The 21679-nt window shown below is 51.1% G+C and overlaps 7 non-coding genes and 15 pseudogenes across 7 annotated transcripts; all 22 read left to right on the top strand.

The window, feature by feature from the left end:
• The first annotated feature begins 234 nt into the window (after positions 1 to 234).
• Positions 235 to 353, top strand: LOC134578021 (5S ribosomal RNA; annotated as a pseudogene).
• Positions 354 to 1124: 771 nt separating this feature from the next.
• Positions 1125 to 1243, top strand: LOC134575013 (5S ribosomal RNA). Its single transcript, XR_010085555.1, has one exon. It is a non-coding gene; the product is annotated as a 5S ribosomal RNA (ribosomal RNA).
• Positions 1244 to 2269: 1026 nt separating this feature from the next.
• On the top strand, positions 2270 to 2387 carry LOC134579014 (5S ribosomal RNA; annotated as a pseudogene).
• A 787-nt stretch (positions 2388 to 3174) lies between these two features.
• On the top strand, positions 3175 to 3293 carry LOC134577328 (5S ribosomal RNA). The gene has a single exon (XR_010085985.1). It is a non-coding gene; the product is annotated as a 5S ribosomal RNA (ribosomal RNA).
• Positions 3294 to 4326: 1033 nt separating this feature from the next.
• On the top strand, positions 4327 to 4445 carry LOC134578017 (5S ribosomal RNA; annotated as a pseudogene).
• Positions 4446 to 5224: 779 nt separating this feature from the next.
• On the top strand, positions 5225 to 5343 carry LOC134577505 (5S ribosomal RNA). Its single transcript, XR_010086028.1, has one exon. It is a non-coding gene; the product is annotated as a 5S ribosomal RNA (ribosomal RNA).
• Positions 5344 to 6368: 1025 nt separating this feature from the next.
• Positions 6369 to 6487, top strand: LOC134578012 (5S ribosomal RNA; annotated as a pseudogene).
• A 783-nt stretch (positions 6488 to 7270) lies between these two features.
• Positions 7271 to 7389, top strand: LOC134577522 (5S ribosomal RNA). The gene has a single exon (XR_010086032.1). It is a non-coding gene; the product is annotated as a 5S ribosomal RNA (ribosomal RNA).
• A 1034-nt stretch (positions 7390 to 8423) lies between these two features.
• On the top strand, positions 8424 to 8542 carry LOC134578005 (5S ribosomal RNA; annotated as a pseudogene).
• Positions 8543 to 9313: 771 nt separating this feature from the next.
• Positions 9314 to 9422, top strand: LOC134577615 (5S ribosomal RNA; annotated as a pseudogene).
• A 1026-nt stretch (positions 9423 to 10448) lies between these two features.
• On the top strand, positions 10449 to 10566 carry LOC134579006 (5S ribosomal RNA; annotated as a pseudogene).
• Positions 10567 to 11337: 771 nt separating this feature from the next.
• Positions 11338 to 11456, top strand: LOC134577366 (5S ribosomal RNA). The gene has a single exon (XR_010085993.1). It is a non-coding gene; the product is annotated as a 5S ribosomal RNA (ribosomal RNA).
• A 1040-nt stretch (positions 11457 to 12496) lies between these two features.
• LOC134577998 (5S ribosomal RNA) lies at positions 12497 to 12615 on the top strand (annotated as a pseudogene).
• Positions 12616 to 13386: 771 nt separating this feature from the next.
• On the top strand, positions 13387 to 13495 carry LOC134577612 (5S ribosomal RNA; annotated as a pseudogene).
• A 1024-nt stretch (positions 13496 to 14519) lies between these two features.
• LOC134577984 (5S ribosomal RNA) lies at positions 14520 to 14638 on the top strand (annotated as a pseudogene).
• A 787-nt stretch (positions 14639 to 15425) lies between these two features.
• LOC134577606 (5S ribosomal RNA) lies at positions 15426 to 15534 on the top strand (annotated as a pseudogene).
• Positions 15535 to 16560: 1026 nt separating this feature from the next.
• On the top strand, positions 16561 to 16679 carry LOC134577978 (5S ribosomal RNA; annotated as a pseudogene).
• A 771-nt stretch (positions 16680 to 17450) lies between these two features.
• LOC134579306 (5S ribosomal RNA) lies at positions 17451 to 17569 on the top strand. The gene has a single exon (XR_010086190.1). It is a non-coding gene; the product is annotated as a 5S ribosomal RNA (ribosomal RNA).
• Positions 17570 to 18605: 1036 nt separating this feature from the next.
• LOC134577971 (5S ribosomal RNA) lies at positions 18606 to 18724 on the top strand (annotated as a pseudogene).
• Positions 18725 to 19511: 787 nt separating this feature from the next.
• On the top strand, positions 19512 to 19620 carry LOC134577604 (5S ribosomal RNA; annotated as a pseudogene).
• A 1034-nt stretch (positions 19621 to 20654) lies between these two features.
• LOC134579094 (5S ribosomal RNA) lies at positions 20655 to 20763 on the top strand (annotated as a pseudogene).
• A 771-nt stretch (positions 20764 to 21534) lies between these two features.
• On the top strand, positions 21535 to 21653 carry LOC134577383 (5S ribosomal RNA). The gene has a single exon (XR_010085997.1). It is a non-coding gene; the product is annotated as a 5S ribosomal RNA (ribosomal RNA).
• The last annotated feature ends 26 nt before the right edge of the window (positions 21654 to 21679 follow it).

Here is a 21679-nt window from a genome sequence, read left to right as displayed (position 1 = left end):
TTGGCAGACCCAGGCTCGGCCTGCAGGAAAGAGGCAAAAAGAAAAGGGGGCGCCTAAAAGGCCGCTGCCACTACAGACTGAGCAAGAAGGACCGGGCGGGCTGAAAGACACATGCTCCAGCAGTGAACAAAAGCAACCAGCACTAGCAGCAGCAGCAGCAGCAACAACAAAGGCGGCATCGGGTGGAAGGAGCCTGTGCGCAGGATAAGGGGAGGTAAAGGAAGCCCTGCTGTGGCCTACGCCATACCACCCTTAGCGCGCCCGATCTCGTCTGATCTCGGAAGCTAAGCAGGGTTGGGCCTGGTTAGTACCTGTGATGGGAGACCATCTCGGAATACCAGGTGTTGTAGGCATTCGAACACTTTTCGCGCTCTCACTGCATCGCAGACCCAGAGCATGGCCAGTGGAGGCCTGCTGTCTTGTGCCCTTTTGCTGAAGAGGGAGAGGAGAGGGACAGAAAGATTAGGCTCCCGAACAGCACCGAGGGGCATGTTTTGTCAGCAGCGTGGGGCATGTTTTGTCAGCAGCGTGGGCCTGGTTCACTCTACACCCCAAAGCGCTGGAATGAAAAGGCCGCTGCTAGCTGTAGGCTAAAGTAGCCAAGCGGTGTGCACAGCCGAGTAGTGGAGCAACGTTTCCAAAGCAGCACTTGTGGCCTATCTTTAGCAAATTGGTTTTCAAAGGGCTACCATCCCCTGTGTTGCCAACAAACCCCTGTGACAACAGACAGCAGCTTGTCAGTCCGAAGCGGAGAGAGGATCAAGGAGCAAGGATCCTAGGCAGACGCCACGTGCCAATTTTGGGTTGAAGCAAGAGTTATTGCAGTGCGCTGTTGCTTCGAAGTGCGTCACGGCGCAGTCTCACCAGCTTTCTCTGAGACAGAGGTTAGGATTGCATTTCCGAGCAGATCTAGGAGAGGCCTAAGTGCCAGCAGCTGCGCAGTGTAAAGGAAGGAGGTCACTTAGGAGTGTAGGGATAGAAGTAAGAAGTAGGCGTCAAGCGCATTTGTCAGTGGGCCCTTTGAGCAGTGAGTTGCAAGAGCAGCAAATGAAGAAGCTGGGAGGGAGGTAGGTGCCTGGGTGTTGAAGAACAGAATAAGAGGAGGTTAAAGGAGCCTAGTTTCTGCCTACGGCCATACCACCCTGAACACGCCCGATCTCGTCAGATCTCGGAAGCTAAGCAGGGTCGGGCCTGGTTAGTACTTGGATGGGAGACCGCCTGGGAATACCAGGTGTTGTAGGCTTTTGCTTTTTCGATCTCCTACCAGCAGGGGGCGATCTACGCTATGCAATTTCACATTCACTCATTCGGAGGATTTCTTTTTTTTTTTTTTTTTTTTTTTTTTTTTAAACACACATTTCTTTTCTGGCTTTACGTTTCAGTGTGGCGTTTTTTTCTTTCTTTCTTTCTTTCTTTCTTTCTCTCTCGCTTTCTTTTTCTTTTTCCTTCTCTCGTGTTTCTGGACACGAGTAACGAGGCAACAATACAATGTCTTTGAGTGATACAGGATAGAGAGAAGTGGGCAAGCACAAGTCAGTGTTACGGTGGTAAAGTGTCGGTCACAGCAACAACAAAAAACTAAATCAATGCGGTTGGTGATAGGATATGACGCGGTCCAAGAGAAAAGCAGCATTTAAAAAACAAAAAAAGAGAAATGTACAGATATTTCACTTCCATCTATCCACACATACATTGCAGGATGGCAGGCAGAAGTGACATTTAAGTTCAAGCCATAAGCAAGGCTTTCTATACTCCACTACTACGCAGTGCCGGGGCACCACGTAACGACCAGCACAGCCTCTAAAGCACATGCTAGGACCGCAAGGCAGGGCAGACGGGAGACGTATTTGCGCCAGCAGCTGAGCAATCCAAAAGAAGGGCGATGCTTGCAAGTGTATGTGCCCAATCAAGAAGCGGGCCCCAAGCACTTTTAGCCCGCATTACGTAATGCGCGCCGACAAGACTGGTTCCTAACAGTACTGGAGGCAACAGGGCTTCGCTTGCTTTCCCCCTAAAAGACCTAGGAAGCTACAAGTTGGCAGACCCAGGCTCGGCCTGCAGGAAAGAGGCAAAAAGAAAAGGGGGCGCCTAAAAGGCCGCTGCCACTACAGACTGAGCAAGAAGGACCGGGCGGGCTGAAAGACACATGCTCCAGCAGTGAACAAAAGCAACCAGCACTAGCAGCAGCAGCAGCAGCAACAACAAAGGCGGCATCGGGTGGAAGGAGCCTGTGCGCAGGATAAGGGGAGGTAAAGGAAGCCCTGCTGTGGCCTACGCCATACCACCCTTAGCGCGCCCGATCTCGTCTGATCTCGGAAGCTAAGCAGGGTTGGGCCTGTTAGTACCTGTGATGGGAGACCATCTCGGAATACCAGGTGTTGTAGGCATTCAAACACTTTTCGCGCTCTCACTGCATCGCAGACCCAGAGCATGGCCAGTGGAGGCCTGCTGTCTTGTGCCCTTTTGCTGAAGAGGGAGAGGAGAGGGACAGAAAGATTGGGCTCCCGAACAGCACCGAGGGGCATGTTTTGTCAGCAGCGTGGGGCATGTTTTGTCAGCAGCGTGGGCCTGGTTCACTCTACACCCCAAAGCGCTGGAATGAAAAGGCCGCTGCTAGCTGTAGGCTAAAGTAGCCAAGCGGTGTGCACAGCCGAGTAGTGGAGCAACGTTTCCAAAGCAGCACTTGTGGCCTATCTTTAGCAAATTGGTTTTCAAAGGGCTACCATCCCCTGTGTTGCCAACAAACCCCTGTGACAACAGACAGCAGCTTGTCAGTCCGAAGCGGAGAGAGGATCAAGGAGCAAGGATCCTAGGCAGACGCCACGTGCCAATTTTGGGTTGAAGCAAGAGTTATTGCAGTGCGCTGTTGCTTCGAAGTGCGTCACGGCGCAGTCTCACCAGCTTTCTCTGAGACAGAGGTTAGGATTGCATTTCCGAGCAGATCTAGGAGAGGCCTAAGTGCCAGCAGCTGCGCAGTGTAAAGGAAGGAGGTCACTTAGGAGTGTAGGGATAGAAGTAAGAAGTAGGCGTCAAGCGCATTTGTCAGTGGGCCCTTTGAGCAGTGAGTTGCAAGAGCAGCAAATGAAGAAGCTGGGAGGGAGGGAGGGAGGGAGGGAGGTAGGTGCCTGGGTGTTGAAGAACAGAATAAGAGGAGGTTAAAGGAGCCTAGTTTCTGCCTATGGCCATACCACCCTGAACACGCCCGATCTCGTCTGATCTCGGAAGCTAAGCAGGGTCGGGCCTGGTTAGTACTTGGATGGGAGACCGCCTGGGAATACCAGGTGTTGTAGGCTTTTGCTTTTTCGATCTCCTACCAGCAGGGGGCGATCTACGCTATGCAATTTCACATTCACTCATTCGGAGGATTTCTTTTTTTTTTTTTTTTTTTTTTTTAAACACACATTTCTTTTCTGGCTTTACGTTTCAGTGTGGCGTTTTTTTCTTTCTTTCTTTCTTTCTTTCTTTCTTTCTTTCTTTCTCTCTCGCTTTCTTTTTCTTTTTCCTTCTCTCGTGTTTCTGGACACGAGTAACGAGGCAACAATACAATGTCTTTGAGTGATACAGGATAGAGAGAAGTGGGCAAGCACAAGTCAGTGTTACGGTGGTAAAGTGTCGGTCACAGCAACAACAAAAAACTAAATCAATGCGGTTGGTGATAGGATATGACGCGGTCCAAGAGAAAAGCAGCATTTAAAAAACAAAAAAAGAGAAATGTACAGATATTTCACTTCCATCTATCCACACATACATTGCAGGATGGCAGGCAGAAGTGACATTTAAGTTCAAGCCATAAGCAAGGCTTTCTATACTCCACTACTACGCAGTGCCGGGGCACCACGTAACGACCAGCACAGCCTCTAAAGCACATGCTAGGACCGCAAGGCAGGGCAGACGGGAGACGTATTTGCGCCAGCAGCTGAGCAATCCAAAAGAAGGGCGATGCTTGCAAGTGTATGTGCCCAATCAAGCAGCGGGCCCCAAGCACTTTTAGCCCGCATTACGTAATGCGCGCCGACAAGACTGGTTCCTAACAGTACTGGAGGCAACAGGGCTTCGCTTGCTTTCCCCCTAAAAGACCTAGGAAGCTACAAGTTGGCAGACCCAGGCTCGGCCTGCAGGAAAGAGGCAAAAAGAAAAGGGGGCGCCTAAAAGGCCGCTGCCACTACAGACTGAGCAAGAAGGACCGGGCGGGCTGAAAGACACATGCTCCAGCAGTGAACAAAAGCAACCAGCACTAGCAGCAGCAGCAGCAGCAACAACAAAGGCGGCATCGGGTGGAAGGAGCCTGTGCGCAGGATAAGGGGAGGTAAAGGAAGCCCTGCTGTGGCCTACGCCATACCACCCTTAGCGCGCCCGATCTCGTCTGATCTCGGAAGCTAAGCAGGGTTGGGCCTGGTTAGTACCTGTGATGGGAGACCATCTCGGAATACCAGGTGTTGTAGGCATTCGAACACTTTTCGCGCTCTCACTGCATCGCAGACCCAGAGCATGGCCAGTGGAGGCCTGCTGTCTTGTGCCCTTTTGCTGAAGAGGGAGAGGAGAGGGACAGAAAGATTGGGCTCCCGAACAGCACCGAGGGGCATGTTTTGTCAGCAGCGTGGGGCATGTTTTGTCAGCAGCGTGGGCCTGGTTCACTCTACACCCCAAAGCGCTGGAATGAAAAGGCCGCTGCTAGCTGTAGGCTAAAGTAGCCAAGCGGTGTGCACAGCCGAGTAGTGGAGCAACGTTTCCAAAGCAGCACTTGTGGCCTATCTTTAGCAAATTGGTTTTCAAAGGGCTACCATCCCCTGTGTTGCCAACAAACCCCTGTGACAACAGACAGCAGCTTGTCAGTCCGAAGCGGAGAGAGGATCAAGGAGCAAGGATCCTAGGCAGACGCCACGTGCCAATTTTGGGTTGAAGCAAGAGTTATTGCAGTGCGCTGTTGCTTCGAAGTGCGTCACGGCGCAGTCTCACCAGCTTTCTCTGAGACAGAGGTTAGGATTGCATTTCCGAGCAGATCTAGGAGAGGCCTAAGTGCCAGCAGCTGCGCAGTGTAAAGGAAGGAGGTCACTTAGGAGTGTAGGGATAGAAGTAAGAAGTAGGCGTCAAGCGCATTTGTCAGTGGGCCCTTTGAGCAGTGAGTTGCAAGAGCAGCAAATGAAGAAGCTGGGAGGGAGGGAGGGAGGTAGGTGCCTGGGTGTTGAAGAACAGAATAAGAGGAGGTTAAAGGAGCCTAGTTTCTGCCTATGGCCATATCACCCTGAACACGCCCGATCTCGTCTGATCTCGGAAGCTAAGCAGGGTCGGGCCTGGTTAGTACTTGGATGGGAGACCGCCTGGGAATACCAGGTGTTGTAGGCTTTTGCTTTTTCGATCTCCTACCAGCAGGGGGCGATCTACGCTATGCAATTTCACATTCACTCATTCGGAGGATTTCTTTTTTTTTTTTTTTTTTTTTTTTAAACACACATTTCTTTTCTGGCTTTACGTTTCAGTGTGGCGTTTTTTTCTTTCTTTCTTTCTTTCTTTCTTTCTTTCTCTCTCGCTTTCTTTTTCTTTTTCCTTCTCTCGTGTTTCTGGACACGAGTAACGAGGCAACAATACAATGTCTTTGAGTGATACAGGATAGAGAGAAGTGGGCAAGCACAAGTCAGTGTTACGGTGGTAAAGTGTCGGTCACAGCAACAACAAAAAACTAAATCAATGCGGTTGGTGATAGGATATGACGCGGTCCAAGAGAAAAGCAGCATTTAAAAAACAAAAAAAGAGAAATGTACAGATATTTCACTTCCATCTATCCACACATACATTGCAGGATGGCAGGCAGAAGTGACATTTAAGTTCAAGCCATAAGCAAGGCTTTCTATACTCCACTACTACGCAGTGCCGGGGCACCACGTAACGACCAGCACAGCCTCTAAAGCACATGCTAGGACCGCAAGGCAGGGCAGACGGGAGACGTATTTGCGCCAGCAGCTGAGCAATCCAAAATAAGGGCGATGCTTGCAAGTGTATGTGCCCAATCAAGCAGCGGGCCCCAAGCACTTTTAGCCCGCATTACGTAATGCGCGCCGACAAGACTGGTTCCTAACAGTACTGGAGGCAACAGGGCTTCGCTTGCTTTCCCCCTAAAAGACCTAGGAAGCTACAAGTTGGCAGACCCAGGCTCGGCCTGCAGGAAAGAGGCAAAAAGAAAAGGGGGCGCCTAAAAGGCCGCTGCCACTACAGACTGAGCAAGAAGGACCGGGCGGGCTGAAAGACACATGCTCCAGCAGTGAACAAAAGCAACCAGCACTAGCAGCAGCAGCAGCAGCAACAACAAAGGCGGCATCGGGTGGAAGGAGCCTGTGCGCAGGATAAGGGGAGGTAAAGGAAGCCCTGCTGTGGCCTACGCCATACCACCCTTAGCGCGCCCGATCTCGTCTGATCTCGGAAGCTAAGCAGGGTTGGGCCTGGTTAGTACCTGTGATGGGAGACCATCTCGGAATACCAGGTGTTGTAGGCATTCGAACACTTTTCGCGCTCTCACTGCATCGCAGACCCAGAGCATGGCCAGTGGAGGCCTGCTGTCTTGTGCCCTTTTGCTGAAGAGGGAGAGGAGAGGGACAGAAAGATTGGGCTCCCGAACAGCACCGAGGGGCATGTTTTGTCAGCAGCGTGGGGCATGTTTTGTCAGCAGCGTGGGCCTGGTTCACTCTACACCCCAAAGCGCTGGAATGAAAAGGCCGCTGCTAGCTGTAGGCTAAAGTAGCCAAGCGGTGTGCACAGCCGAGTAGTGGAGCAACGTTTCCAAAGCAGCACTTGTGGCCTATCTTTAGCAAATTGGTTTTCAAAGGGCTACCATCCCCTGTGTTGCCAACAAACCCCTGTGACAACAGACAGCAGCTTGTCAGTCCGAAGCGGAGAGAGGATCAAGGAGCAAGGATCCTAGGCAGACGCCACGTGCCAATTTTGGGTTGAAGCAAGAGTTATTGCAGTGCGCTGTTGCTTCGAAGTGCGTCACGGCGCAGTCTCACCAGCTTTCTCTGAGACAGAGGTTAGGATTGCATTTCCGAGCAGATCTAGGAGAGGCCTAAGTGCCAGCAGCTGCGCAGTGTAAAGGAAGGAGGTCACTTAGGAGTGTAGGGATAGAAGTAAGAAGTAGGCGTCAAGCGCATTTGTCAGTGGGCCCTTTGAGCAGTGAGTTGCAAGAGCAGCAAATGAAGAAGCTGGGAGGGAGGGAGGGAGGGAGGTAGGTGCCTGGGTGTTGAAGAACAGAATAAGAGGAGGTTAAAGGAGCCTAGTTTCTGCCTACGGCCATACCACCCTGAACACGCCCGATCTCGTCTGATCTCGGAAGCTAAGCAGGGTCGGGCCTGGTTAGTACTTGGATGGGAGACCGCCTGGGAATACCAAGTGTTGTAGGCTTTTGCTTTTTCGATCTCCTACCAGCAGGGGGCGATCTACGCTATGCAATTTCACATTCACTCATTCGGAGGATTTCTTTTTTTTTTTTTTTTTTTTTTTTTTTTTTTTTAAACACACATTTCTTTTCTGGCTTTACGTTTCAGTGTGGCGTTTTTTTCTTTCTTTCTTTCTTTCTTTCTTTCTTTCTCTCTCGCTTTCTTTTTCTTTTTCCTTCTCTCGTGTTTCTGGACACGAGTAACGAGGCAACAATACAATGTCTTTGAGTGATACAGGATAGAGAGAAGTGGGCAAGCACAAGTCAGTGTTACGGTGGTAAAGTGTCGGTCACAGCAACAACAAAAAACTAAATCAATGCGGTTGGTGATAGGATATGACGCGGTCCAAGAGAAAAGCAGCATTTAAAAAACAAAAAAAGAGAAATGTACAGATATTTCACTTCCATCTATCCACACATACATTGCAGGATGGCAGGCAGAAGTGACATTTAAGTGCAAGCCATAAGCAAGGCTTTCTATACTCCACTACTACGCAGTGCCGGGGCACCACGTAACGACCAGCACAGCCTCTAAAGCACATGCTAGGACCGCAAGGCAGGGCAGACGGGAGACGTATTTGCGCCAGCAGCTGAGCAATCCAAAAGAAGGGCGATGCTTGCAAGTGTATGTGCCCAATCAAGCAGCGGGCCCCAAGCACTTTTAGCCCGCATTACGTAATGCGCGCCGACAAGACTGGTTCCTAACAGTACTGGAGGCAACAGGGCTTCGCTTGCTTTCCCCCTAAAAGACCTAGGAAGCTACAAGTTGGCAGACCCAGGCTCGGCCTGCAGGAAAGAGGCAAAAAGAAAAGGGGGCGCCTAAAAGGCCGCTGCCACTACAGACTGAGCAAGAAGGACCGGGCGGGCTGAAAGACACATGCTCCAGCAGTGAACAAAAGCAACCAGCACTAGCAGCAGCAGCAGCAGCAACAACAAAGGCGGCATCGGGTGGAAGGAGCCTGTGCGCAGGATAAGGGGAGGTAAAGGAAGCCCTGCTGTGGCCTACGCCATACCACCCTTAGCGCGCCCGATCTCGTCTGATCTCGGAAGCTAAGCAGGGTTGGGCCTGGTTAGTACCTGTGATGGGAGACCATCTCGGAATACCAGGTGTTGTAGGCATTCGAACACTTTTCGCGCTCTCACTGCATCGCAGACCCAGAGCATGGCCAGTGGAGGCCTGCTGTCTTGTGCCCTTTTGCTGAAGAGGGAGAGGAGAGGGACAGAAAGATTAGGCTCCCGAACAGCACCGAGGGGCATGTTTTGTCAGCAGCGTGGGGCATGTTTTGTCAGCAGCGTGGGCCTGGTTCACTCTACACCCCAAAGCGCTGGAATGAAAAGGCCGCTGCTAGCTGTAGGCTAAAGTAGCCAAGCGGTGTGCACAGCCGAGTAGTGGAGCAACGTTTCCAAAGCAGCACTTGTGGCCTATCTTTAGCAAATTGGTTTTCAAAGGGCTACCATCCCCTGTGTTGCCAACAAACCCCTGTGACAACAGACAGCAGCTTGTCAGTCCGAAGCGGAGAGAGGATCAAGGAGCAAGGATCCTAGGCAGACGCCACGTGCCAATTTTGGGTTGAAGCAAGAGTTATTGCAGTGCGCTGTTGCTTCGAAGTGCGTCACGGCGCAGTCTCACCAGCTTTCTCTGAGACAGAGGTTAGGATTGCATTTCCGAGCAGATCTAGGAGAGGCCTAAGTGCCAGCAGCTGCGCAGTGTAAAGGAAGGAGGTCACTTAGGAGTGTAGGGATAGAAGTAAGAAGTAGGCGTCAAGCGCATTTGTCAGTGGGCCCTTTGAGCAGTGAGTTGCAAGAGCAGCAAATGAAGAAGCTGGGAGGGAGGTAGGTGCCTGGGTGTTGAAGAACAGAATAAGAGGAGGTTAAAGGAGCCTAGTTTCTGCCTACGGCCATACCACCCTGAACACGCCTGATCTCGGAAGCTAAGCAGGGTCGGGCCTGGTTAGTACTTGGATGGGAGACCGCCTGGGAATACCAGGTGTTGTAGGCTTTTGCTTTTTCGATCTCCTACCAGCAGGGGGCGATCTACGCTATGCAATTTCACATTCACTCATTCGGAGGATTTCTTTTTTTTTTTTTTTTTTTTTTTTTAAACACACATTTCTTTTCTGGCTTTACGTTTCAGTGTGGCGTTTTTTTCTTTCTTTCTTTCTTTCTTTCTTTCTTTCTCTCTCGCTTTCTTTTTCTTTTTCCTTCTCTCGTGTTTCTGGACACGAGTAACGAGGCAACAATACAATGTCTTTGAGTGATACAGGATAGAGAGAAGTGGGCAAGCACAAGTCAGTGTTACGGTGGTAAAGTGTCGGTCACAGCAACAACAAAAAACTAAATCAATGCGGTTGGTGATAGGATATGACGCGGTCCAAGAGAAAAGCAGCATTTAAAAAACAAAAAAAGAGAAATGTACAGATATTTCACTTCCATCTATCCACACATACATTGCAGGATGGCAGGCAGAAGTGACATTTAAGTTCAAGCCATAAGCAAGGCTTTCTATACTCCACTACTACGCAGTGCCGGGGCACCACGTAACGACCAGCACAGCCTCTAAAGCACATGCTAGGACCGCAAGGCAGGGCAGACGGGAGACGTATTTGCGCCAGCAGCTGAGCAATCCAAAAGAAGGGCGATGCTTGCAAGTGTATGTGCCCAATCAAGCAGCGGGCCCCAAGCACTTTTAGCCCGCATTACGTAATGCGCGCCGACAAGACTGGTTCCTAACAGTACTGGAGGCAACAGGGCTTCGCTTGCTTTCCCCCTAAAAGACCTAGGAAGCTACAAGTTGGCAGACCCAGGCTCGGCCTGCAGGAAAGAGGCAAAAAGAAAAGGGGGCGCCTAAAAGGCCGCTGCCACTACAGACTGAGCAAGAAGGACCGGGCGGGCTGAAAGACACATGCTCCAGCAGTGAACAAAAGCAACCAGCACTAGCAGCAGCAGCAGCAGCAACAACAAAGGCGGCATCGGGTGGAAGGAGCCTGTGCGCAGGATAAGGGGAGGTAAAGGAAGCCCTGCTGTGGCCTACGCCATACCACCCTTAGCGCGCCCGATCTCGTCTGATCTCGGAAGCTAAGCAGGGTTGGGCCTGTTAGTACCTGTGATGGGAGACCATCTCGGAATACCAGGTGTTGTAGGCATTCAAACACTTTTCGCGCTCTCACTGCATCGCAGACCCAGAGCATGGCCAGTGGAGGCCTGCTGTCTTGTGCCCTTTTGCTGAAGAGGGAGAGGAGAGGGACAGAAAGATTGGGCTCCCGAACAGCACCGAGGGGCATGTTTTGTCAGCAGCGTGGGGCATGTTTTGTCAGCAGCGTGGGCCTGGTTCACTCTACACCCCAAAGCGCTGGAATGAAAAGGCCGCTGCTAGCTGTAGGCTAAAGTAGCCAAGCGGTGTGCACAGCCGAGTAGTGGAGCAACGTTTCCAAAGCAGCACTTGTGGCCTATCTTTAGCAAATTGGTTTTCAAAGGGCTACCATCCCCTGTGTTGCCAACAAACCCCTGTGACAACAGACAGCAGCTTGTCAGTCCGAAGCGGAGAGAGGATCAAGGAGCAAGGATCCTAGGCAGACGCCACGTGCCAATTTTGGGTTGAAGCAAGAGTTATTGCAGTGCGCTGTTGCTTCGAAGTGCGTCACGGCGCAGTCTCACCAGCTTTCTCTGAGACAGAGGTTAGGATTGCATTTCCGAGCAGATCTAGGAGAGGCCTAAGTGCCAGCAGCTGCGCAGTGTAAAGGAAGGAGGTCACTTAGGAGTGTAGGGATAGAAGTAAGAAGTAGGCGTCAAGCGCATTTGTCAGTGGGCCCTTTGAGCAGTGAGTTGCAAGAGCAGCAAATGAAGAAGCTGGGAGGGAGGTAGGTGCCTGGGTGTTGAAGAACAGAATAAGAGGAGGTTAAAGGAGCCTAGTTTCTGCCTACGGCCATGCCACCCTGAACACGCCCGATCTCGTCTGATCTCGGAAGCTAAGCAGGGTCGGGCCTGGTTAGTACTTGGATGGGAGACCGCCTGGGAATACCAGGTGTTGTAGGCTTTTGCTTTTTCGATCTCCTACCAGCAGGGGGCGATCTACGCTATGCAATTTCACATTCACTCATTCGGAGGATTTCTTTTTTTTTTTTTTTTTTTTTTTTTTTTAACACACATTTCTTTTCTGGCTTTACGTTTCAGTGTGGCGTTTTTTTCTTTCTTTCTTTCTTTCTTTCTTTCTTTCTTTCTTTCTTTCTCTCTCGCTTTCTTTTTCTTTTTCCTTCTCTCGTGTTTCTGGACACGAGTAACGAGGCAACAATACAATGTCTTTGAGTGATACAGGATAGAGAGAAGTGGGCAAGCACAAGTCAGTGTTACGGTGGTAAAGTGTCGGTCACAGCAACAACAAAAAACTAAATCAATGCGGTTGGTGATAGGATATGACGCGGTCCAAGAGAAAAGCAGCATTTAAAAAACAAAAAAAGAGAAATGTACAGATATTTCACTTCCATCTATCCACACATACATTGCAGGATGGCAGGCAGAAGTGACATTTAAGTTCAAGCCATAAGCAAGGCTTTCTATACTCCACTACTACGCAGTGCCGGGGCACCACGTAACGACCAGCACAGCCTCTAAAGCACATGCTAGGACCGCAAGGCAGGGCAGACGGGAGACGTATTTGCGCCAGCAGCTGAGCAATCCAAAAGAAGGGCGATGCTTGCAAGTGTATGTGCCCAATCAAGCAGCGGGCCCCAAGCACTTTTAGCCCGCATTACGTAATGCGCGCCGACAAGACTGGTTCCTAACAGTACTGGAGGCAACAGGGCTTCGCTTGCTTTCCCCCTAAAAGACCTAGGAAGCTACAAGTTGGCAGACCCAGGCTCGGCCTGCAGGAAAGAGGCAAAAAGAAAAGGGGGTGCCTAAAAGGCCGCTGCCACTACAGACTGAGCAAGAAGGACCGGGCGGGCTGAAAGACACATGCTCCAGCAGTGAACAAAAGCAACCAGCACTAGCAGCAGCAGCAGCAGCAACAACAAAGGCGGCATCGGGTGGAAGGAGCCTGTGCGCAGGATAAGGGGAGGTAAAGGAAGCCCTGCTGTGGCCTACGCCATACCACCCTTAGCGCGCCCGATCTCGTCTGATCTCGGAAGCTAAGCAGGGTTGGGCCTGGTTAGTACCTGTGATGGGAGACCATCTCGGAATACCAGGTGTTGTAGGCATTCGAACACTTTTCGCGCTCTCACTGCATCGCAGACCCAGAGCATGGCCAGTGGAGGCCTGCTGTCTTGTGCCCTTTTGCTGAAGAGGGAGAGGAGAGGGACAGAAAGATTGGGCTCCCGAACAGCACCGAGGGGCATGTTTTGTCAGCAGCGTGGGGCATGTTTTGTCAGCAGCGTGGGCCTGGTTCACTCTACACCCCAAAGCGCTGGAATGAAAAGGCCGCTGCTAGCTGTAGGCTAAAGTAGCCAAGCGGTGTGCACAGCCGAGTAGTGGAGCAACGTTTCCAAAGCAGCACTTGTGGCCTATCTTTAGCAAATTGGTTTTCAAAGGGCTACCATCCCCTGTGTTGCCAACAAACCCCTGTGACAACAGACAGCAGCTTGTCAGTCCGAAGCGGAGAGAGGATCAAGGAGCAAGGATCCTAGGCAGACGCCACGTGCCAATTTTGGGTTGAAGCAAGAGTTATTGCAGTGCGCTGTTGCTTCGAAGTGCGTCACGGCGCAGTCTCACCAGCTTTCTCTGAGACAGAGGTTAGGATTGCATTTCCGAGCAGATCTAGGAGAGGCCTAAGTGCCAGCAGCTGCGCAGTGTAAAGGAAGGAGGTCACTTAGGAGTGTAGGGATAGAAGTAAGAAGTAGGCGTCAAGCGCATTTGTCAGTGGGCCCTTTGAGCAGTGAGTTGCAAGAGCAGCAAATGAAGAAGCTGGGAGGGAGGTAGGTGCCTGGGTGTTGAAGAACAGAATAAGAGGAGGTTAAAGGAGCCTAGTTTCTGCCTACGGCCATACCACCCTGAACACGCCTGATCTCGGAAGCTAAGCAGGGTCGGGCCTGGTTAGTACTTGGATGGGAGACCGCCTGGGAATACCAGGTGTTGTAGGCTTTTGCTTTTTCGATCTCCTACCAGCAGGGGGCGATCTACGCTATGCAATTTCACATTCACTCATTCGGAGGATTTCTTTTTTTTTTTTTTTTTTTTTTTAAACACACATTTCTTTTCTGGCTTTACGTTTCAGTGTGGCGTTTTTTTCTTTCTTTCTTTCTTTCTTTCTTTCTTTCTCTCTCGCTTTCTTTTTCTTTTTCCTTCTCTCGTGTTTCTGGACACGAGTAACGAGGCAACAATACAATGTCTTTGAGTGATACAGGATAGAGAGAAGTGGGCAAGCACAAGTCAGTGTTACGGTGGTAAAGTGTCGGTCACAGCAACAACAAAAAACTAAATCAATGCGGTTGGTGATAGGATATGACGCGGTCCAAGAGAAAAGCAGCATTTAAAAAACAAAAAAAGAGAAATGTACAGATATTTCACTTCCATCTATCCACACATACATTGCAGGATGGCAGGCAGAAGTGACATTTAAGTTCAAGCCATAAGCAAGGCTTTCTATACTCCACTACTACGCAGTGCCGGGGCACCACGTAACGACCAGCACAGCCTCTAAAGCACATGCTAGGACCGCAAGGCAGGGCAGACGGGAGACGTATTTGCGCCAGCAGCTGAGCAATCCAAAAGAAGGGCGATGCTTGCAAGTGTATGTGCCCAATCAAGCAGCGGGCCCCAAGCACTTTTAGCCCGCATTACGTAATGCGCGCCGACAAGACTGGTTCCTAACAGTACTGGAGGCAACAGGGCTTCGCTTGCTTTCCCCCTAAAAGACCTAGGAAGCTACAAGTTGGCAGACCCAGGCTCGGCCTGCAGGAAAGAGGCAAAAAGAAAAGGGGGCGCCTAAAAGGCCGCTGCCACTACAGACTGAGCAAGAAGGACCGGGCGGGCTGAAAGACACATGCTCCAGCAGTGAACAAAAGCAACCAGCACTAGCAGCAGCAGCAGCAGCAACAACAAAGGCGGCATCGGGTGGAAGGAGCCTGTGCGCAGGATAAGGGGAGGTAAAGGAAGCCCTGCTGTGGCCTACGCCATACCACCCTTAGCGCGCCCGATCTCGTCTGATCTCGGAAGCTAAGCAGGGTTGGGCCTGGTTAGTACCTGTGATGGGAGACCATCTCGGAATACCAGGTGTTGTAGGCATTCGAACACTTTTCGCGCTCTCACTGCATCGCAGACCCAGAGCATGGCCAGTGGAGGCCTGCTGTCTTGTGCCCTTTTGCTGAAGAGGGAGAGGAGAGGGACAGAAAGATTGGGCTCCCGAACAGCACCGAGGGGCATGTTTTGTCAGCAGCGTGGGGCATGTTTTGTCAGCAGCGTGGGCCTGGTTCACTCTACACCCCAAAGCGCTGGAATGAAAAGGCCGCTGCTAGCTGTAGGCTAAAGTAGCCAAGCGGTGTGCACAGCCGAGTAGTGGAGCAACGTTTCCAAAGCAGCACTTGTGGCCTATCTTTAGCAAATTGGTTTTCAAAGGGCTACCATCCCCTGTGTTGCCAACAAACCCCTGTGACAACAGACAGCAGCTTGTCAGTCCGAAGCGGAGAGAGGATCAAGGAGCAAGGATCCTAGGCAGACGCCACGTGCCAATTTTGGGTTGAAGCAAGAGTTATTGCAGTGCGCTGTTGCTTCGAAGTGCGTCACGGCGCAGTCTCACCAGCTTTCTCTGAGACAGAGGTTAGGATTGCATTTCCGAGCAGATCTAGGAGAGGCCTAAGTGCCAGCAGCTGCGCAGTGTAAAGGAAGGAGGTCACTTAGGAGTGTAGGGATAGAAGTAAGAAGTAGGCGTCAAGCGCATTTGTCAGTGGGCCCTTTGAGCAGTGAGTTGCAAGAGCAGCAAATGAAGAAGCTGGGAGGGAGGGAGGGAGGGAGGGAGGTAGGTGCCTGGGTGTTGAAGAACAGAATAAGAGGAGGTTAAAGGAGCCTAGTTTCTGCCTACGGCCATACCACCCTGAACACGCCTGATCTCGGAAGCTAAGCAGGGTCGGGCCTGGTTAGTACTTGGATGGGAGACCGCCTGGGAATACCAGGTGTTGTAGGCTTTTGCTTTTTCGATCTCCTACCAGCAGGGGGCGATCTACGCTATGCAATTTCACATTCACTCATTCGGAGGATTTCTTTTTTTTTTTTTTTTTTTTTTTTTAAACACACATTTCTTTTCTGGCTTTACGTTTCAGTGTGGCGTTTTTTTCTTTCTTTCTTTCTTTCTTTCTTTCTTTCTCTCTCGCTTTCTTTTTCTTTTTCCTTCTCTCGTGTTTCTGGACACGAGTAACGAGGCAACAATACAATGTCTTTGAGTGATACAGGATAGAGAGAAGTGGGCAAGCACAAGTCAGTGTTACGGTGGTAAAGTGTCGGTCACAGCAACAACAAAAAACTAAATCAATGCGGTTGGTGATAGGATATGACGCGGTCCAAGAGAAAAGCAGCATTTAAAAAACAAAAAAAGAGAAATGTACAGATATTTCACTTCCATCTATCCACACATACATTGCAGGATGGCAGGCAGAAGTGACATTTAAGTGCAAGCCATAAGCAAGGCTTTCTATACTCCACTACTATGCAGTGCCGGGGCACCACGTAACGACCAGCACAGCCTCTAAAGCACATGCTAGGACCGCAAGGCAGGGCAGACGGGAGACGTATTTGCGCCAGCAGCTGAGCAATCCAAAAGAAGGGCGATGCTTGCAAGTGTATGTGCCCAATCAAGCAGCGGGCCCCAAGCACTTTTAGCCCGCATTACGTAATGCGCGCCGACAAGACTGGTTCCTAACAGTACTGGAGGCAACAGGGCTTCGCTTGCTTTCCCCCTAAAAGACCTAGGAAGCTACAAGTTGGCAGACCCAGGCTCGGCCTGCAGGAAAGAGGCAAAAAGAAAAGGGGGCGCCTAAAAGGCCGCTGCCACTACAGACTGAGCAAGAAGGACCGGGCGGGCTGAAAGACACATGCTCCAGCAGTGAACAAAAGCAACCAGCACTAGCAGCAGCAGCAGCAGCAACAACAAAGGCGGCATCGGGTGGAAGGAGCCTGTGCGCAGGATAAGGGGAGGTAAAGGAAGCCCTGCTGTGGCCTACGCCATACCACCCTTAGCGCGCCCGATCTCGTCTGATCTCGGAAGCTAAGCAGGGTTGGGCCTGGTTAGTACCTGTGATGGGAGACCATCTCGGAATACCAGGTGTTGTAGGCATTCGAACACTTTTCGCGCTCTCACTGCATCGCAGACCCAGAGCATGGCCAGTGGAGGCCTGCTGTCTTGTGCCCTTTTGCTGAAGAGGGAGAGGAGAGGGACAGAAAGATTGGGCTCCCGAACAGCACCGAGGGGCATGTTTTGTCAGCAGCGTGGGGCATGTTTTGTCAGCAGCGTGGGCCTGGTTCACTCTACACCCCAAAGCGCTGGAATGAAAAGGCCGCTGCTAGCTGTAGGCTAAAGTAGCCAAGCGGTGTGCACAGCCGAGTAGTGGAGCAACGTTTCCAAAGCAGCACTTGTGGCCTATCTTTAGCAAATTGGTTTTCAAAGGGCTACCATCCCCTGTGTTGCCAACAAACCCCTGTGACAACAGACAGCAGCTTGTCAGTCCGAAGCGGAGAGAGGATCAAGGAGCAAGGATCCTAGGCAGACGCCACGTGCCAATTTTGGGTTGAAGCAAGAGTTATTGCAGTGCGCTGTTGCTTCGAAGTGCGTCACGGCGCAGTCTCACCAGCTTTCTCTGAGACAGAGGTTAGGATTGCATTTCCGAGCAGATCTAGGAGAGGCCTAAGTGCCAGCAGCTGCGCAGTGTAAAGGAAGGAGGTCACTTAGGAGTGTAGGGATAGAAGTAAGAAGTAGGCGTCAAGCGCATTTGTCAGTGGGCCCTTTGAGCAGTGAGTTGCAAGAGCAGCAAATGAAGAAGCTGGGAGGGAGGTAGGTGCCTGGGTGTTGAAGAACAGAATAAGAGGAGGTTAAAGGAGCCTAGTTTCTGCCTACGGCCATACCACCCTGAACACGCCCGATCTCGTCTGATCTCGGAAGCTAAGCAGGGTCGGGCCTGGTTAGTACTTGGATGGGAGACCGCCTGGGAATACCAGGTGTTGTAGGCTTTTGCTTTTTCGATCTCCTACCAGCAGGGGGCGATCTACGCTATGCAATTTCACATTCACTCATTCGGAGGATTTCTTTTTTTTTTTTTTTTTTTTTTTTTTTTAACACACATTTCTTTTCTGGCTTTACGTTTCAGTGTGGCGTTTTTTTCTTTCTTTCTTTCTTTCTTTCTTTCTTTCTTTCTTTCTTTCTCGCTTTCTTTTTCTTTTTCCTTCTCTCGTGTTTCTGGACACGAGTAACGAGGCAACAATACAATGTCTTTGAGTGATACAGGATAGAGAGAAGTGGGCAAGCACAAGTCAGTGTTACGGTGGTAAAGTGTCGGTCACAGCAACAACAAAAAACTAAATCAATGCGGTTGGTGATAGGATATGACGCGGTCCAAGAGAAAAGCAGCATTTAAAAAACAAAAAAAGAGAAATGTACAGATATTTCACTTCCATCTATCCACACATACATTGCAGGATGGCAGGCAGAAGTGACATTTAAGTTCAAGCCATAAGCAAGGCTTTCTATACTCCACTACTACGCAGTGCCGGGGCACCACGTAACGACCAGCACAGCCTCTAAAGCACATGCTAGGACCGCAAGGCAGGGCAGACGGGAGACGTATTTGCGCCAGCAGCTGAGCAATCCAAAAGAAGGGCGATGCTTGCAAGTGTATGTGCCCAATCAAGCAGCGGGCCCCAAGCACTTTTAGCCCGCATTACGTAATGCGCGCCGACAAGACTGGTTCCTAACAGTACTGGAGGCAACAGGGCTTCGCTTGCTTTCCCCCTAAAAGACCTAGGAAGCTACAAGTTGGCAGACCCAGGCTCGGCCTGCAGGAAAGAGGCAAAAAGAAAAGGGGGCGCCTAAAAGGCCGCTGCCACTACAGACTGAGCAAGAAGGACCGGGCGGGCTGAAAGACACATGCTCCAGCAGTGAACAAAAGCAACCAGCACTAGCAGCAGCAGCAGCAGCAACAACAAAGGCGGCATCGGGTGGAAGGAGCCTGTGCGCAGGATAAGGGGAGGTAAAGGAAGCCCTGCTGTGGCCTACGCCATACCACCCTTAGCGCGCCCGATCTCGTCTGATCTCGGAAGCTAAGCAGGGTTGGGCCTGGTTAGTACCTGTGATGGGAGACCATCTCGGAATACCAGGTGTTGTAGGCATTCGAACACTTTTCGCGCTCTCACTGCATCGCAGACCCAGAGCATGGCCAGTGGAGGCCTGCTGTCTTGTGCCCTTTTGCTGAAGAGGGAGAGGAGAGGGACAGAAAGATTGGGCTCCCGAACAGCACCGAGGGGCATGTTTTGTCAGCAGCGTGGGGCATGTTTTGTCAGCAGCGTGGGCCTGGTTCACTCTACACCCCAAAGCGCTGGAATGAAAAGGCCGCTGCTAGCTGTAGGCTAAAGTAGCCAAGCGGTGTGCACAGCCGAGTAGTGGAGCAACGTTTCCAAAGCAGCACTTGTGGCCTATCTTTAGCAAATTGGTTTTCAAAGGGCTACCATCCCCTGTGTTGCCAACAAACCCCTGTGACAACAGACAGCAGCTTGTCAGTCCGAAGCGGAGAGAGGATCAAGGAGCAAGGATCCTAGGCAGACGCCACGTGCCAATTTTGGGTTGAAGCAAGAGTTATTGCAGTGCGCTGTTGCTTCGAAGTGCGTCACGGCGCAGTCTCACCAGCTTTCTCTGAGACAGAGGTTAGGATTGCATTTCCGAGCAGATCTAGGAGAGGCCTAAGTGCCAGCAGCTGCGCAGTGTAAAGGAAGGAGGTCACTTAGGAGTGTAGGGATAGAAGTAAGAAGTAGGCGTCAAGCGCATTTGTCAGTGGGCCCTTTGAGCAGTGAGTTGCAAGAGCAGCAAATGAAGAAGCTGGGAGGGAGGGAGGGAGGGAGGGAGGTAGGTGCCTGGGTGTTGAAGAACAGAATAAGAGGAGGTTAAAGGAGCCTAGTTTCTGCCTACGGCCATACCACCCTGAACACGCCTGATCTCGGAAGCTAAGCAGGGTCGGGCCTGGTTAGTACTTGGATGGGAGACCGCCTGGGAATACCAGGTGTTGTAGGCTTTTGCTTTTTCGATCTCCTACCAGCAGGGGGCGATCTACGCTATGCAATTTCACATTCACTCATTCGGAGGATTTCTTTTTTTTTTTTTTTTTTTTTTTTTTTTTTAACACACATTTCTTTTCTGGCTTTACGTTTCAGTGTGGCGTTTTTTTCTTTCTTTCTTTCTTTCTTTCTTTCTTTCTTTCTCTCTCGCTTTCTTTTTCTTTTTCCTTCTCTCGTGTTTCTGGACACGAGTAACGAGGCAACAATACAATGTCTTTGAGTGATACAGGATAGAGAGAAGTGGGCAAGCACAAGTCAGTGTTACGGTGGTAAAGTGTCGGTCACAGCAACAACAAAAAACTAAATCAATGCGGTTGGTGATAGGATATGACGCGGTCCAAGAGAAAAGCAGCATTTAAAAAACAAAAAAAGAGAAATGTACAGATATTTCACTTCCATCTATCCACACATACATTGCAGGATGGCAGGCAGAAGTGACATTTAAGTGCAAGCCATAAGCAAGGCTTTCTATACTCCACTACTATGCAGTGCCGGGGCACCACGTAACGACCAGCACAGCCTCTAAAGCACATGCTAGGACCGCAAGGCAGGGCAGACGGGAGACGTATTTGCGCCAGCAGCTGAGCAATCCAAAAGAAGGGCGATGCTTGCAAGTGTATGTGCCCAATCAAGCAGCGGGCCCCAAGCACTTTTAGCCCGCATTACGTAATGCGCGCCGACAAGACTGGTTCCTAACAGTACTGGAGGCAACAGGGCTTCGCTTGCTTTCCCCCTAAAAGACCTAGGAAGCTACAAGTTGGCAGACCCAGGCTCGGCCTGCAGGAAAGAGGCAAAAAGAAAAGGGGGCGCCTAAAAGGCCGCTGCCACTACAGACTGAGCAAGAAGGACCGGGCGGGCTGAAAGACACATGCTCCAGCAGTGAACAAAAGCAACCAGCACTAGCAGCAGCAGCAGCAGCAACAACAAAGGCGGCATCGGGTGGAAGGAGCCTGTGCGCAGGATAAGGGGAGGTAAAGGAAGCCCTGCTGTGGCCTACGCCATACCACCCTTAGCGCGCCTGATCTCGGAAGCTAAGCAGGGTTGGGCCTGGTTAGTACCTGTGATGGGAGACCATCTCGGAATACCAGGTGTTGTAGGCATTCGAACACTTTTCGCGCTCTCACTGCATCGCAGACCCAGAGCATGGCCAGTGGAGGCCTGCTGTCTTGTGCCCTTTTGCTGAAGAGGGAGAGGAGAGGGACAGAAAGATTGGGCTCCCGAACAGCACCGAGGGGCATGTTTTGTCAGCAGCGTGGGGCATGTTTTGTCAGCAGCGTGGGCCTGGTTCACTCTACACCCCAAAGCGCTGGAATGAAAAGGCCGCTGCTAGCTGTAGGCTAAAGTAGCCAAGCGGTGTGCACAGCCGAGTAGTGGAGCAACGTTTCCAAAGCAGCACTTGTGGCCTATCTTTAGCAAATTGGTTTTCAAAGGGCTACCATCCCCTGTGTTGCCAACAAACCCCTGTGACAACAGACAGCAGCTTGTCAGTCCGAAGCGGAGAGAGGATCAAGGAGCAAGGATCCTAGGCAGACGCCACGTGCCAATTTTGGGTTGAAGCAAGAGTTATTGCAGTGCGCTGTTGCTTCGAAGTGCGTCACGGCGCAGTCTCACCAGCTTTCTCTGAGACAGAGGTTAGGATTGCATTTCCGAGCAGATCTAGGAGAGGCCTAAGTGCCAGCAGCTGCGCAGTGTAAAGGAAGGAGGTCACTTAGGAGTGTAGGGATAGAAGTAAGAAGTAGGCGTCAAGCGCATTTGTCAGTGGGCCCTTTGAGCAGTGAGTTGCAAGAGCAGCAAATGAAGAAGCTGGGAGGGAGGTAGGTGCCTGGGTGTTGAAGAACAGAATAAGAGGAGGTTAAAGGAGCCTAGTTTCTGCCTACGGCCATACCACCCTGAACACGCCTGATCTCGTCTGATCTCGGAAGCTAAGCAGGGTCGGGCCTGGTTAGTACTTGGATGGGAGACCGCCTGGGAATACCAGGTGTTGTAGGCTTTTGCTTTTTCGATCTCCTACCAGCA

This window comes from Pelobates fuscus, chromosome 1 (genome assembly GCF_036172605.1).
Source record: "Pelobates fuscus isolate aPelFus1 chromosome 1, aPelFus1.pri, whole genome shotgun sequence".
Classification (NCBI taxonomy): Eukaryota; Metazoa; Chordata; class Amphibia; order Anura; family Pelobatidae; genus Pelobates; species Pelobates fuscus.
This window is presented reverse-complemented; position numbering and strand designations above follow the sequence as displayed.